The sequence below is a fragment of the Bos taurus genome, chromosome 27 (genome assembly GCF_002263795.3).
Source record: "Bos taurus isolate L1 Dominette 01449 registration number 42190680 breed Hereford chromosome 27, ARS-UCD2.0, whole genome shotgun sequence".
In the NCBI taxonomy this organism is placed as follows: Eukaryota; Metazoa; Chordata; class Mammalia; order Artiodactyla; family Bovidae; genus Bos; species Bos taurus.
Genome location: NC_037354.1, coordinates 12,929,141 through 12,935,800, shown reverse-complemented (window position 1 = coordinate 12,935,800; position 6,660 = coordinate 12,929,141). Strand labels below are relative to the sequence as shown.

At 37.4% G+C, this 6,660-nt stretch overlaps 1 protein-coding gene across 5 annotated transcripts in view; it reads right to left on the bottom strand.

The window, feature by feature from the left end:
* Positions 1–6,660, bottom strand: part of TENM3 (teneurin transmembrane protein 3) — a 1,022,495-nt gene that overhangs the window by 838,638 nt on the left and 177,197 nt on the right. The gene's annotated exons all lie outside the window — the stretch shown is intronic.

Genomic DNA, 6,660 nt, shown 5'->3' with positions numbered 1-6,660 from the left:
CAAGCTCTGGGAGTTGGTGATGGACAGGGAAGCCTGGCGTGCTGCAGTCCATGGGGTTGCAAAGAGTCAGATATGACTGAGTGACTGAACTGAACTGAACTAATATTTGTGTCAAACCTGAAACAGAGATCTATGGGAAAAATGGGGAGAATATCGGGAGACTCTGGGAAGAAACATTCCACTTAAACATTTCATGTGTGTCAAAATAATTTGTTTGAAATGCTGAATTCTGTACATTGAAATCCTAGGCTACAGATGTGGGGACAGAACTAGTTAAAAATAGTTTAGCAGCTTTGACACTGGCAGGCTGCAAGAGAGACGGAACTATGAGCTTAAAGTGAAACCCTCTGGAGGAATGAGAACTTTTCAGGAGGAGGATACCAGGACGAAAAAAGGAGTCCTAGAATAGAACAAAAGCTGCCCAAGGTGGGTTAGCAGGAATTTGCATTTCTGAAGGATTACTTCCAGGAAGAGTGTTTCCCCCATTATGGACATGGACGTGGGGTCTCTTATGCTAGTGTTTAATAGTTGTAACTCATCATCCAACAGGTCTGTGACCCACAAATTATTACCACCAGGCAGGGTCCTTTGGCATGGAGGAGAGTAGACGTACCATGCATGCTGAAGCTAGCAGAGGACCTGATCAGATGGTGTCTGTTTAGAGACCACACTTCTCTAGAAAACCTAACTCAGCTGCTGGGGTAGCGAAGAACAGGAGCTGGAAACCATAAATCTTAGTCTTCCACTCATTTCAGCATCCAGTTAACTTGTTCACTTTGAAAGAGACAACCCAGGCCTCTCTGACCTTCAAAAGGACCTTCACGTGTGTATTTCGCATGCTTCAGGGCTCCAGAATGTTCACACAATATTTTCCCATCTGGTTCTGAGATATGTCTGGGGCAAAGTTGGAACTTGCCATTTTTTTGAGATGAAAAACAGAAGCTAAATTTTAATTATCAGAAATATCAGGGTGTTTTTGAGAACACTGTTCTCCATGTCAGTGAAACTTTTCTGTTCTTTTAAAAATCCTCATGTGATAGTTCAGAAAGATGAATTTTAATTTTAAAAGGGATCACAATGAGCTTATTCAATACTTTCATTTTATAGGCAATGAAATCGAGGTCTAGAGGGATTAAGTGACTTGCCTTAGGTCATTTTCATAAAAGTGGAAAAAAAAAAGTCCTGAACTAATTCTCTAGATTTTAGATTGAGTGAAATTAAAAAAAAAGACTAGTTTTTTAAAATTCACTGTCTAACAAATCACTCACTTCATCTCCCCAAGTTCAAAGCTTGCTGTCTTTCCTGCTCAATATTCCCTTGATCCAGAATTTGGCTCTAAGTAGAAGAGGGAGGGGAGTCTAGTGAAGAGTATACTCCTTTCCATGCTGCTTACATTTTCAACACAGCAGGAATAATAACAGAAATACAGTTTTGCAGTGAGAAGGTCAAGGAGTAAGCTTATGAAGAAAAACCACCTTTAAACAAGCCAAAGAAAACAGGGGTAATGTAACAGATTTTGCTAATGGGGTCATAATTAAATAAATGAGAGTTTGAAGTAGGCATAGAAACACACACACACACAGCCCGCCCACGAGAGCAAATATAAAGAATATAGTCTGATAGGGAATGTCACATAGGTAGGAACAAAATACTGGGAAGATGAGTGTGTAGTAAATGATGTTGTTTAGACTTTGCTGCATGGCTGTGTGTGCTGAGTTGATATTTCCAAGTAGAATAGCTAATAATAAATTAATTAATTGGGATCCTATTTATAGTTTGAGTCAGAAAAGACATTTATTATTTTCTTTCAGGAATGACTTAAACCTCTTTAAATGTCAAAATTTGTAAAAATGCTCATTTTGTTCACACTCTCCCTGAAGGTTACCGAGTAGCCAGATCGACAGCCACTTGCAAAATGCATCCACCTTATTTCCACTGACTCCACTGACAGGGAATGAAATCTAACACAGTTAATAAGCATTTATTAATTTAACGGCTCTTGTTACTATGTGAAGCCTAACCTCCCACTTATTAGGATGAAATGAGTGTGTTATTAGAAATTACACTATAGGTCAAGCAGAAGAGAGCCCCATACAATATTCTCATTGAGTAAATAAGTATTTGTGATTGACTTTCTAAAGGAGATATCAATTGAAACAAGTGATTAAAATTGACAATGGAATTGTACAAATGACCCTAATGAATGAATTTTCTAATTGGTTTCATGTTTGTGGACATCAGCCCTGTTTGCAACTGAGGGTATAAAGATGCATGACTTACAAACGAGAGATGCCTGTAATTAGATGAAATGATCCTCAGTTACCTAGTTTTTGGCACCTGTGAATTCTGACAGATCATTCTGTCTTCAACTGGGGAAAGTTCTAATTTTCCTCTTTTTTAAAAACTGCCACTGACTTGGTGACTGTTGACTTGGCAAAGCTCCTAACCAGATCCCAGATAAAAACCACCCATTTACGAAACATCAAATCTTCTTCTGCAGCTTTGGATTAAGGATTTTAACCTTAAAAAAAAGTTCTACTTCCAAACCCCCTTCTCTTTGTAAATACGATAAACCCATGACTATTTGGCTCATACTCTCTGACAGGAGTAAGATAATGTCACTCTTCAAATAAGTTCTTACTTATTGGTTACCTTTTGATGGGTTTATCGGCTGCCAGCAAATAGCGGATAACTATTTTGGTGAAGCCAGTCATGCCAGGCCTGTAAATGAACATCTGCCTGTGTGGAGCCTGAGCATGTCACAGGGGGTCTCCATGGCACTGACATTTGACAAAATTAGAGCCACCCCAATGCTTTTGTCATGACTTAGCTCCTGAACAACAATGTTTTGTCTGCCTCCTCAGCCCTTACATATTTAGGGTGCGAATGTGAAGTAATTAAGAAGAATTAAGAAATAACTAAGATTGCTTCTTAATCTGATGACCAGTCCATTTATAAGCTTAAAGGGTGATGTTACTATGTCATCAGGAGCTTTGACATTGGTAATGAGACCAATGCTCATGTTTGATTAACTGAGATCATCTCATTAGCCAAACGTGTTAGACATCTATAGTTGGTGGCATTTTCTTTGTAGGGTCTCCAGTTTAAAAACTTTCTTGCAATCTGATAAAATCTATTGTTTTAACTTCTCAAAAATGTATGCAGGATTAATAAGTCTTTTTTCCTTCCTACATTTAAAATATGTTATATTTTATGCTTCTTTATTGGCATTTTATAAGCAATAAACATGCTTTCCTCTATGCATATTACATATTTTTAAAGGGGTAAAAAATGATAAAGTATTTCAAAAGTTTTAATGATACATCAGGGAGAGGTTTGTATTATGTGGGACTGACTTGTGTTGCTATTTTAACCTATAGCCTGCTTTCTTATTCTGATTAAGCATTTATCAAATGCTTAATACAAATCGATTGTAGAAGTTAGACCAAATATGAACCAAAGCTTTTTCCTTTTGTCTTCACAAAACCACTTCATGTAGGATTATCAGATTCATAAAATCACAAATATAAATGTCAATGAATTTTATATAATGTAGATTGTGGGCTTCCCAGGTGGCTCAGTGGTAAAGAATCTGCCTGTCAATGCAGGAGTTACAGGAGACACAGGTGCGATACCTGGGTTGGGAAGATCCCTTGGAGTAGGAAATGACAACCCACTCCAGTGTTTTTGCCTGGAAAACTTCATGGACAGAATAGCCCAGTGGGCTACAGTCCATGGTGTTGCAAAGAGTTGGATACAACTGAAAACACACACACAGGAATGAAATTGCTAGTGGCAAAAGTGTTTGCATTCACTGGCACTTAATTTGGAGCCTCCAAATAACTGATGGGTCCTAAGAGGTAAACAATGTCTGCTTTCGTATTTTTCCAAATGTGTTCTAGATGTCTAAAATTCATTAGCTATATTATTGTAGGGAAATGTTCAAGTCCCTTCTACAGGTATACAATTATTGGGGGCAGAAAAACATAAAATGAGTTCAAAGTGTGAATTAATCAGTAGGATTAGAGGTGCTGTATGTATTTACTTTGAGTTACATGAGAATGTAGACATTGATTCTTACATTTATGGAACATCTTTTTTATGTCATTTGAAATTCATTTTTATTCAACCTTTTTCATTTTAGCATGCTTCAATGTATTTATAATAAATGAGAGTACATATAAACCTTCCAGAACATCTCTGGGAATACGGAATTATATTAATAACACTCTTAATGTCATTTATTTGACATGGGATCTGATTATGCCATTAAAGATCTAGTTCCTCTGATACTCACACAGGGATTAGAAATAACTGAATTGGGGAAACATCCCAGAAATGAGGAATAGTTATTTTTAAATTCAATGGTAGAATTCACACTTTTTAAATGGTACAATTCACAGTTCCTCCTCTTCAGGAATGTTAAATCTTGTTTGAGAGGAAATTCATATATTCATGATAAATTAGAAAACAATTTGGAAGCAATCTATATAATTTATTGAGAGCTGAAGGATGTAGGTGTCATTCTGAGGCAATTTGGAACCTGAGCAAAATCGTTGCAGGTTGGTGTTGGTTCAGGCAAACTCCATGGAGGGGGTAAATCTCGTGAGTGTTAAGGATGAGTAGGATTGTCATTAGTAGAGACAGGAGGAAGAAGACCAGAAGTCAAGATAAATGTCAGCTTATCAGGGGTCAAAACTGGCCATGAGTGTTGAGCAGAGGCAAGATGCTCTCAGTTGAAAATGTAAAATGGAGTCTAGGCATACAGGTCCTTGAGGCTGGATGCTGTGCTCAGCTCAGTGTTGTCCTACTTTTTGCAATCCAATGGACTGTAGCCCACCAGGCTCCTCACGGTATTTCCCAGGCAAGAATACTAGAGTGGGCTGCCTTTTCCTCCCTACCCAGGGATTGAGCCCTCGTCTCCTACATTGGCAAGCGGATTCTTTACCACTGAGCCATTCGAGAAGCCCCGAGCCTGGATGGGGGGTTTTAAATTTGTTCCAGATGTAAAAAGAAGCCAATATAGATTGTTAACAAAGAGAATACATATTACTAGTAAACAGGACTGTATTTAGAACCTGGACACCAGCATGAGATAAAATGGTGACCTTCAGGAACCAGGTGGTCAAATGTTAAAAATGAGAAATTAAGTGGTGATGGTCCAAAGTTTTTTTGTTTGTTGGTAGCAGCTTTATTTTCAACAGTGAAAACCCAGAAAGAACCTAAACACTCAGAAAAAAGATGAATAAATAAACTAAAAGTGGTACATAAGAGATGAGTTACTTCTATGCATCACTGATGAATCTTAATTATTAACAAAAGAAGTCAAAAGAAAAAACAGTGAACAGTAAATTCAAGAAAATGCAAAAGTAGAGTGGTGCTCATATGATGTGGGAACAGAGAAGCACAGGACCTTTATGGAGAACGCATATTAGGTCTTAGTAGCTAAACAGGTGTGGGGCTAGAAAGAGATGCAATAGAGGTGACTGCAAATGATGTCACTCAGGGAAGCAGGGTAACATGGGAGCTATGAACAGAAATGAGAAGCTGACCAGGGACTCATTTCTGATGATCACATACTCTCAAGCTTGACTTCACAAACCCGACAACCTCATTGGAAACATTCTGTGAATAACTGGAAATAAGGGTAAAAGTTTGAGTAGAAACTGCAGGTTTTATAATGAGCACATAAGTGACCACTGAAATGGCAAGAATAGCTGATCAATCTAAGAAATCGGATAAAGAAAGAAGACTATAACCTTTAGGAATTCTACAGTAGATACAGAGTGGGTAAACAACAGGTCCTGCTGTATGACATAGGGAACTATATTCAATATCCTATGATAAACCATAATGGAAAAGAATATTTAAAAATAAAGCTGAATCACCCTGTTGTACAGCAGTAATTAACACAGAATTGTAAATCAACTATACTTCAATAAAATAAATCAGAAGAAAAAAAAGAGAGAACTAGTAGAAAGACAAGCAAAATTGGAGATAAAGAGAAAAATAAGAAAGATATTTGAAGAGCTAAGGGGTGCCAAGGAAGAGATAGCTAAGAACAAGATGGTTATTTTGTCAGAAGTTGTAAGGATGGGGAATATAAAGAAATGCTGTCTGGATTTAAGGTTCCCTATTTGTCCTTGAGAGATTGTAAAAAAAACCAAATAGCTTAAAAGGGTTGATTGGGGATGGGATCATTAGGATGGCAAGGTTTCAATTTATATTTTCAATGCATTTTTCTCCTATTAGGGAAATGAGTAAACCAACTCACTTCTCAGTTTGTTTCTTACTGGAATTTAGCAGTACGGCTGAACTAATTTAAGTTTTTGAGCTTATGAACAGCTGCAACCTTGTATTTAAATTTCATCTGCTCTCTGTCCTACTTAATGTTCCAGTAACAATCCATCTTACTTTCAAGTCTGACAATTTCATAAGGGTATTGACCACCCACAGAGAGTATGCCTTCAAAAGGGAAAGCCCTTTAAAAGCTGTGTTGAGTGAAGCAAAAATGCTTAGATTGTAGTCAATACTATTAGAACTGAACTGGGATAAGGGTGCAGTGATTCAGAATTATTAGTTCCATTATTTTTACTGATGCTTCAGGAAAGCAATAGCATCCAGGAAAACAATAGAATTGAGAGCTTTGTGATGGTCATT